An 11,009-nucleotide genomic window follows, 5' to 3' on the forward strand; every position below is an offset into this window, starting at 1 on the left:
TGTGGTAGCACAGGTTGCAATACACCATATTCACCACCTTGCTCGGCTTGCGTTTCATAAACCTCACACACCTTTGCATTTTTCACAGGTTGTGTTAATCCACCATTTACCTGCACATTTTTAGTACTAGCATCTTGCACTAACACATTACCGTTACACGGTACAGTTCCACTCTGTCCCACCAGAGTGACATTGCAGTTGTCCAGGGCAACCTCTGACTCCAATACATGAAGTTCCCTGGAGATTTCTGGGGACAACTGCGCTGTCTTACCACCAGTTGCTACAGGCAACGGACCATTTTTGATAACCCCACGTTCTTTCAGAGCAAACGTTTTCCCAACAGCAGCAAACTTTTCATTAACAGTAACACTTATAGCATTTTTAGCTTTTGCAGGCTGTCCTAGCCCATGGCCAACTTGAGACTGATAGTCATTAGACACAACACTTTTAGACACCAACACAGGTTCTATTTGGACTTTAACCCTTGCATTCCCACTGTGTAGGGAAAAGTCATTCTCAAGTGCACATTCAGTGGCCCCACTAACTGTCTTATGCTGTGACACATTCACATATTTCACAATAGCTACTGTTTTAACTGCAGCTGTGTTGTCAGGGGCAACAACACCCCTCTTCCAGTTATGGACATCCAGCCGCTCTCCCCTTGCACTGAGGGTTGGCTTGCTTTCCTCTGTAGCTTGGTTAATTCCTGCCAGGTGCCGCTTGCACCAATCCACTGCAGATTCAAATGCTGGTGGACTCTCCATAACAGCAGTCACTTGTGCACTCATTGCACCAGTGTTGCTAGGGACAACCCCAGCCCTTTTTCTCCTTGATAAACTTTGATCAGGCATGTATGGGGCTCGTTCGGGTGGTAAAAACCCCTCCAACCACAGAGCTCTGTCTCTCATTTCAGCAAACCTTACTTCTTTTAGGAGCTTTGACCACCCCATACTTAGCGACTCCAGAACTACTTTACACAGTCCAGGAAAATTAAAGTGTCTCTTTAAAGCAAGTTGTTTTTCTCTTCATGCAAGCTTTCCTCACCTGCACAGTGCACACAGATTGTGCTGTCTCATGCACACACAGTTCATAACAAAAAAAAAAAAAATACATCTGGCTTTTCATTCACAGGTACACCACCTGCAACATGCAATGCCTTTTGCCTGTCTGCACTTCCACACACAGCCAATAGTTCCTGACTTGAACCCACTGTGGAGCAAGGGTCCGTATTCCACCATCTACATGCCCGCATTCTCCACCACTTGTGACATTGGGGGATGTTTAACTCAGTGGTAGATGCCTTTTCAGTAAGTTCACAGCTAACAGGAACTTTAGTTTAAGGACATGGTAGTCCACTTTTATTAAAAGGAACAAAATAAAGTTCATACATGCACTTGGTTGCCCACACATGGGTTCTTCTCCCAAAAACAATACATGAAAAATGCCAAGCCACCTGGCTCTCTTCAGCAGTACTGCCACCTAGGCTTCAGCCCTCTTGACCATATAACAAGGTTCCCGTACAACTACTGTACCTCTTTTCAGCTTCCTTGCTGCTCAGACCTTCCACTTCAGGCTCTCCTCTGTCTCCTTAGATACACACAGCTTCAACACACACAACATATATCTAGAAAGCAGCCCCTCACTGCTCTGATCCTCAGACTTGGGTCTCTGGCTTTCACTAGTGCACACATGCACTCTCTGGACTCCTGGAGACCTCCTGTCTCTCTGAGTGGAGCCCAGAACTCTAATCCTAACTCTGCTATAAGTCCAGGACCCACCCGTTGAATCAACCAGCCAGACTCCTGGCTGTTCCAAAAACCCGGTCCCAGGATTGGAGATTCCATCTCACCTATAACGCTATGGAATCTCCGGGCTCCAGGTCCCCAAGTGTTTTTTACAAACTGGAGGAAACTGATGAAACAGATTCCTCCACATTAAATACCCCGGAGCCCCTCAACCTGCCTATTTGAGAACCCTGGGCGACAATTACTAGAACAGGGAACTGTACTGTCATAATGTGTGTGTATATATATATATATATATATATATATATATATATATATATATATATATATATATATATATAATTTATTATTTTATTTAAGGACAATGCCTTTAAATTTACATCTCCTGATTTCCTACCGCAATTTTTTGATAAATACAGAGAATTATCCTGCTTATGGGATGTGAAGTCAAGTGATTATTCCAATCGCTAGAAGGGTGATGTAGCTGTAAATGAACTATGCAAAGCGGTTTGTGTTGAATCCACAGAATACTATGTGAAGAACAAGATTGCGAACTTGCGCACCATTTTTAAGGAGTACAAAAAAAATACAAGCCTCCAAAAAATCTGGTGCAGGAGCTGAGGGCGTGTATGTGCAACGTTTGTGGTACTTCAAAGACCTGATGTTTTTAGATGATTCAGATGATCCCAGAGAGTCCTATTGTACTCTTCAAGCAAGTGGGGCATCAGACACCAGTGCATTATCTGAAACAGGGGATATGTCCCAAACACAGACACAGATACTTTTATGTTGTATCATGTTATATTCTTTATTTAAACAACTGGCAATAATTTGTACACTACTATACTTTCTTACAAATAAAAATTGCTGCACTAAATCAGAAAGAAAAATAAAATAAAAATAAAAATGGCAGCTTGCACTATATTGCAGGAAACAATATGCACAATATAAAAAAAGAAAAAATGCGGCACATGCAAAAAAATTCATAAATATGCATTAATATGGAAATAATGCATAAAAGTCCAGAGAAGTAAAAAAGAGTTCAGTGAATCAACAGCTGATCTCCCTCCACCTCATCCAGCAGATATAAAGATAGTAAGGGTCCCATCACCATCACCCAACATGACAGTGCAATGACACCACTCTGCTCTACAAATCCTCCCAAACAATACTCTGGAGCAAGATCTTTCCAATTATGAAACAGGCTTTAGGATTCCCGTGTAGCTCAGCAGTCATATGGGTAAAAATAAATAACATCACTAATTGCGCAGATAACTTTAAAAACATTAACCAATTTATTGATGAAAAAGTTCTACTCACATTTTAGTTGATTCATACAAGCAAACAGCTGAAGCATCCAGCATTTCAGTAACAATCGCTGCAGTGTAGTCTGTCCGAGTCCCACGTCAAGCCAAGCTCCGCCCAACGTTTCATCACTCAAAGTGCATCATCAGGGGCGTGGTTAAAACGTCTATAGGGACAGTGTTAAATAGACAAACAAAACCGGAAGCGGAAGTGCTGTGCGTTCCACGCGTCAAGTGGGAAAAACCAGCCTAACCAGAAGTGAACTCGTTTATGAATCACCATTAACCAACCGCAACAGAACCAAAAGGTAAAAAATAAAAAAGAGCAAAGTACCTTAAGTACTTAACCACTTGCAGACCGGACCAATTTGCTGGTCAAAGACCAGACCCCTTTTTGCGATTCGGCACTGCGTCGCTTTAACTGACAATTGCGCGGTCGTGCGACGTGGCTCCCAAACAAAATTGACGTCCTTTTTTTCCCACAAATAGAGCTTTCTTTTGGTGGTATTTGATCACCCCTGCGGTTTTTATTTTTTGCGCTATAACCAAAAATAGTGCGACAATTTTGAAAAAAACTCATTATTTTTTACTTTTTGTTATAATAAATATCCTCCAAAAATATATTAAAAATTTTTTTTTCCCTCAGTTTAGGCCGATACGTATTGTTCTACATATTTTTGGTAAAAAAAATCACAATAAGCGATTATTGATTGGTTTGCGCAAAAGTTATAGCGTTTACAAAATAGGGATAGTTTTATAGCATTTTTATTAATAATTTTTTATTATTTTTTTTTTTACTAGTAATGGCGGCAATCAGCGATTTTTATTATGACTGCGACATTGTGGGGGACCCATCGGACATTTTTGACACATTTTTGGGACCATTGTCATTTATACAGTAATCACTGCTATATAAATGCAGTGATTCCTGTGTAAATGACACTGGCAGTGAAAGGGTTAACCAGTGGGTGGCAGTGTAGGGGTTAAGTGTTCCTAGGGGTGTGTTACTAACTGTGGGGGGGTTGGGCTTTCATTTAGTGAACACTGATCTCTGCTCCAATCACATGAAGCAGAGATCAGCGTCACTAGTTGCTAGGCAGAATGGAGAAATGTTGTTTACACAGCATTTCCTCCATTCGGCCGCTCCGTGAGACGATCGCGGGGATGCCCGCGGCGATCGAGTCCACGGGTCCCGCGACCGGACTCACGGGGGTCCCGACCAGCGCGGGAGCGTGCCGCCGGCGGCGCGCTCCCGATGGCAGGGCGGCATTGAATATTGGACGTACCTGTACGCCAATATGCCTGCCCGTGCCATTCTGTCGACGTACATCGTCGTGCGCTGGTCGGGAAGTGGTTAATAATAGCCTTATAATAGCCCATTTTTATAGGAGATGCATGGAGGCTATTATTAAGTACTTAAGGTACTTTGCTCTTTTTTATTTTTTATCTTTTGGTTCTGTTGTGGTTGGTTAATGGTGATTCATTCACTATAAATTCATATAGTATATACTATACTTTCTTGCATGATTTTTTTAAAATTAAAATTGAAACCAAAACCACAATATTAAAATCAGCATGTCTTCTATTTCCAGTAAAGCATTCTTGTTACACTCATTGTGAAACAAGGGTTAATCTACTGCATTGTTTAAAATGGCCCTTTAATCTTGTCTTCTCTGTTCCCTTCTTCCACCGTCCCCAATCCATCTCCTGATTGAACAGATGCTAGGGGACAAGGTGCATGTGCCCTGTTTGATGTGTGTTGCTACAGAGATTTTCATTTTTTTGGGGGGGGGGGGATATTGAGTGCATGTGATCAGTACAGGGCTAATTAGCACTGTGCAGCCAGAGGGTCAGTGGTCCTGTAGCTTCATAGGACAGTCAAAGTAGGATGAGAACTCTTCCTCCAAGCTTTATCATGACACTAAATAGAAGTAACAAGGCTGTTACATACTGCTGATGGAAAAAAGTATTTAATAGTATATATTTACTAGAACTATTTCATTGCAAGAGTCATGGGTTACCAAATTAAAATGTTTTACACATTACCAGCAATTATATTATATTATACAATGAACCATATTATATATAGCTATATACAATCCTGCCATGCAATTGCCCCCCTGCCTACAAAACAATCAGTATAATTTTGTTGATTCTGACGTGCATTGGCAGTTGGTAGTCTAGGCCTTGCCGGAACTAAATTTTGCAAACCAGTACTGTCATTTCGGCCAGTCATCTGGCACAATTGTCCCACTGGTAATGTCTTCCATATCAGCTGCAGATGATGGCATGTATGACGATGTCGTGTGTCGTAAAAAATTGTGTAGCACACAGCAGCACTCCACAATAATGTCCACTTTTTAGACTGCTACATTCATAGCGGTGTGGAAGATTCTGAATCTACTGGCCATAATGCCAAACGCATTCTCAACCACCTGTCTTGCCCTAGACAGGGGATAATTGAATATCTTCTGCTGAGCTGTTAAATTACGTAAGGGATAAGGTTTCAAAAGATGTTCATGCAAAACAAATGCGTCATCCCCAATACAGACGAAATTCAGAACTTCCACAGTCTCACTTGAAGATGGAAGATGCAAAACACCTCCTTTCAGTCTGTTCAGGAATTCACTCTGCCGTATTACTCCTCCATCTGAGTTTCTTCCATTTTTCCTTATGTCCAGGTATATGAATTTGTATTTTGCATTGACGATCGCCATTAAAATAATGCTAGAGAACCCTTTGTAATTGTAAAAGTAGGATCCTGAATTGGCTGGTGGGGTAATCCTTACATGTTTTCCATCAATTGCACCCCCACAATTAGGGAAATTCTACATATCCTGGAATTCTTTAGCAAGGTCTCTCCATTCCTGGGAATTTGTGGGAAACTGTTGGTAAAAAAGACATAAGAATATTTAGCATTGATAGTAATTGATGATTAATTACTGTTTTAATTATTTTCTATAGGATACTCCAAGCCCACAGCAGCCAAGGCCATCAGATCTGAGGACTCAGAGAGGGAAAAAAAAGGAGGAATTTAGATTATGATACTTCCACTTTACTGAAGGATGCTTAATCTATTATGCAACAAAAGGATTGATGAATGTGATTCCGTGGGTTACCTTGTTGCACACAAGTTACGCAGGATGTCCATGTAACAACGAGACTTGTTTGCTGTAAGATGTCCCTTAAGTCCAATGCCAATCATTTTATGTAGCAGAGGTTCAAACACTGATCTTATAGGGTATCAGGAATGTACATCTCACCCACCTGTGCCATCTGTCCCAAACTGGCAGATGTCCCAACAACAAGGAACCACAAGCTGAGCAATGCACCAAGAACCACATGAACGTCCTTGGTTTCGTGACCCACAATATACTAGTCTGTGACTATAACAATACATTTTCTTTACTGTTCTTTTTCTTGTTGAATTTGAAATGGTCATTGTTAAATAATATTATTGTTGAATAAAAAATATATTCTGTTTCAAAACATCTCTTTTTGGAAATTATGTACTTCTAGATATAGATTTTCTTGGAATAAATAGAAATGTTGTCAATTTTAGACACATTGCTGAATTTTACATATTTCAGCTCTATTTCATATGTACTTATGTAATAGAAATCAGACAGCTCACCATGTTTTCTTATCTTTAAATACTGTTTGGAGCACTTTTACTATGGGCTCACACGTCTCCGGTATAATCCAACCTAATGATTGCACAGAAATTTCGGTTGTAAACTTCATGTCTTCAAAAGACCTGCCTGTAGCCAAGAAACAGAGGGTTGCCATGAGCCTCTTCTCTGCGCTGATAGCCTTTCTCATACAGGAGTCTTGTTTGGTGATATGTGGCCGCACATGCGATAAAAGAATCTCAAATGACTCCTGTGTTATGCGTAAATAATTTCCCTCAGGTTTGTCAATAGATTTACATGTGAGAATTTCTCACGCTGAAGGAGCCATTTTTTTGTCCACACTCGGCTCTTCCTTCTGTTTCCTCTTTTTTCTTCTCCTCCAAGGCTATTATTCCAATTACCATGGCTGCCATTTTCTCCTTTCTATTGTACCTCTTGAAAGGCATTTTCTCAGAATGAATGAACATGCGCTGCGAGGAACGACTGCTCTTTTAGTAATTTGCGCGACCCGATTTTGTACAGTAAGGGTGTGGTTATAAGGTTACAAAACATTACATCACTTCCTCTATTGGCATGAAAACATTTGAGGTACGATTTTTGTACCGAATTGATGGTACACTCGCATGCTGTAAGTGAGCGCCGCTTTCATTTATCGCTTGACGGATCGTTGAAAATTCTCATTGTGAATGGCCTGCAAAACTTTCACAAAGACTAAATAATATACACTTATTTGGGTTAGTTTTACCCAAGAGATTGTACCCACTCAAATCATTCCTGTCATAGTAACCAGGTACAGCAGCCATCTTATTAAACCCAAAAGTGCCTGATTTGCTCTCTGAGTGGTCTCTTGAGCTATCTATCTGTTCACCCTCATCGGTGGTCTCTATCTAAGTCCCTCTATTTTTGCAAGCGCTGCTCCTGACTTTGCGGTCACTGACCGCTATACCCCACAGACTGCCTCTATATAAATCCTGGTTGTGTGTTCTCTACCTGTTCAGGGACTTGGGTACACACCTCATCTAGCAACATGTAGCCACTCACCGGTATTTAAATAGTCAATATTTTTGAGACAAGGGCTATAGGATGATCTAAAATCAGAATCGCATTTGAAGTAACTGATTAATACAAACTATTATTATCAGCTATGTATTAATTTGTCTAGTCCCTATAGATTAGTTAGTCTATTAATACTCTGAGCACATGCTATCGTTAATATTACAATATCACAAAAAAAAAAACAATGTAGAAAAAAAATTAAAATCTAGCCATTATCACACAAACAACATGACAAGACAACCACCATAAAACACTGACAAACACTCAACTTTTAGTTAACAACATCCATGGACTTTTTTCCTGAGAAGAGTGCTCTTTCCGATCTGAAATACAATTAGTTAATGGGAAAAACAAAAAAAACAAAAACAAAACAAAGCATATGTATCTCATCACAACATTGTAGCTTCATTTATAACTCTTTAGTACTATTTATTTTTCATTGTTTGCAAACAATTACTAATTAATGAGCTCATGGTACCATGTGATAATCGATTATGCATTTACAATAACCTAACCCCTGTTCTGCTATATTTTACCACTGTTGTTCTCACTTTGACAGACCTGCAAACAAACGCAAATGTTAGTATCCAAACCAGTTTAACTTCTTCCCTGGTCTCTGGAAAAGGAACACACAGACAGTGATTACACACAATTCTTATATTAAGCAGCAGTACTGGATATTAAATCTGGAAAAGTTTACAAAAATTGAAAATAAGAGAAGAGTAAAGAAACAAAAAACATCCACCATATCTCCACCATTGCACATTTGGCTATTGCATGCTTGGATGATAACTCCATTATGGCTGCTTGTACACCCTGTAATTCCTCCTTAAGCAGTGTGATAAACTCAGCCTCCCTTTGATTCAAAGAGGCAATGCAACTTTCTCTTAATTTACACATTTGTTCTAATTCATCTAATCTCTGTTGCAATACACATTTCTCAGTCACGAATTGTTCAATCCGATTATGAGCATCTGCATCAGCCTTTTCAATCCCCATTAATATATTTCTTACCTGTTCCATGACTTGTTTTCTTTCAGCAAACCATTCTAATTCTTTTTGTTCCGCAATTTCTTTCATTCTCATTAACATGCATAAGGCATTGGCCATTCTCTGTTTCCTGCCTTTATTTGACTTATTACTTATGAGATTGTTATGTGTATTACATTGTCTCAAAAGTTCACTAAATTGTTGTGTTAGATCACTCTCTTGTGTAGATTGAGATCTAATACCACCATGCTTGCTAATGAAACCTTCAATGGCTTCCATTGATATGCTAATTAACCTACCCACACTAAAGTTGCTCAACCAGTTGCTTAGACAATACACACAGAGGAACAGATAGATAACACCCACAAAGACACTTATAAAGCTGTTTAGAACCTAGCTTTCACCTGTAGTCCCACCACCAAACAAGAAAAACTAAAAAAAACAAACAGATACGAACCGTTTAAACCTACAGTGACTTGTGGTTCTACAGCATACAAGACACAAGGCACATTCTAAGACACAAGGCACACTTTTAATCAATGCCTTAGGTTGCAGGCCATATTGATCTTCTATTGGAATAGAGCTATTTCACTCTCACGTGGGTAGAAATAAAAACCTATATTTCCCCCACTTTTTTTTTTTCCTCAAAGATGTATGGTAATTCCTGCCAATCCTTAACCAACACTTTGCATTAGCAATACACTAGATGAACAGATACCAAGCACACACAAAGACACAGATAAAGCTGTTTAGAAGCTAGCTTTCACCAAAAAAAACACAAACAAAAAAAAAACAAATACAAATCCGTTTAACCACAAATTTCTTCAGGAGAACACACTCTTAATCAATGCTCTCCTCTCCAATTGCAGGCCATATGGAACTCCTATTGGGACAGAGAGCTTTTTCACACTCACGTGGGGATTTCCACTTTTCCCTCAAAGTTGTATGGTTATCCTGTCAATCTGCGGTTATATCACATAACCAGGGATGATCTGTCCCTAACTCGCCAGTGCGCCAACTTGCCCTCTGATTACAGGCCTAAAGCACAATACAACATTAACGTATATACATAAATCAGCCACAATTCTCACCAGGTTCTAGGCGTCCGTTTCACCGGTGAAATATCTCACAGAATTTTCATGCTCATCCAAGCGTGGTTTCAGAATTTGCGAGCCAGCGCCAATCTTGTCCACACTAGAGATGATTTTCAGTTCTGGGTGTCTGAGGATTTGTGCTTACAGGGAATCAGAAACAAAAATACATGAGGTTTTTGTGGATTCTGTGTAAAAATATCTTTTACACGCCTTTCTGGGGTGCCAAATGAAGTAACTGATAAATACAACCTATTATTATCAGCTATGTATTAATTTGTCTAGCCCCTATAGATTAGTTAGTCTATTAACACTCTGAGCACATGCTATCGTTAATATCACAATACCACAAAGTTAGCTATGAAACCAAACACACAGTCTAAGCTCAATCAAATCTCATTTATTTCCCAAGGAAATAAGAAAGCTTACATAAGGTATCCATAGAAATTACAAGAGTACATAGCATACAATCAGAATACAATACAAGCAATACTTAGCAGGTCCTCGTGGCTGGGCCTCATGGTGGAGTAAGAGGAAGCTCTCTTTGATGATTTCCTTTTTGATAAACACACCTCAGCCACACCACATCCCATTGCCCACCCCCCTTTGCCTGTGGACGAATCAGTGTCTCTGGGGCGTCTCCTCCCCCAGGCTAAATATCTCTGACCGTCCTGCCATAATTGGCCTCTGGGGGGCAGTGTTTGCCCATGAATTGCAACTGTACCGAATGGGTTCAGCTTTTGTCCTCACCAACACCTCACCAACTCTTTCATACACCCTGCCCTGGGCCTTCGGATCCATTACAACCACCCCACATGCATAGTCGCTCTATTACACCAATACAATGGGCCTCAGGGTGATCTCTCACAATGCCCAGGGTATTAATTCACCACACAAGAGAAAGAAAGCCTTTCACCACTATAAAAGACTGGGTGCATATATAATACTAATGCAAGAAACTCATTTCGCTACAGACAAACACCCCAAATTCTTTGACAAAGGTTTCAGTCAATTTTATTGTACCACTTACAACACAAAATCTAGGGGAGCCGCCACATTAATCAGGAACTCGGTAGTTTTTGAGATCCAAAATGTTTATAAAGACCCAGACAGCCGTTATTTAATTTTGAAAGGTACAATCAAAGGTCGTTCCATCACAATTGCCTCGGTTTACGCCCCGAATGATGTCCA

This window comes from Lithobates pipiens, unplaced genomic scaffold (genome assembly GCF_037356315.1).
Source record: "Lithobates pipiens isolate NorthernLeopardFrog02 unplaced genomic scaffold, aLitPip1_a1.2 Scaffold_13, whole genome shotgun sequence".
Lineage (NCBI taxonomy): Eukaryota > Metazoa > Chordata > Amphibia > Anura > Ranidae > Lithobates > Lithobates pipiens.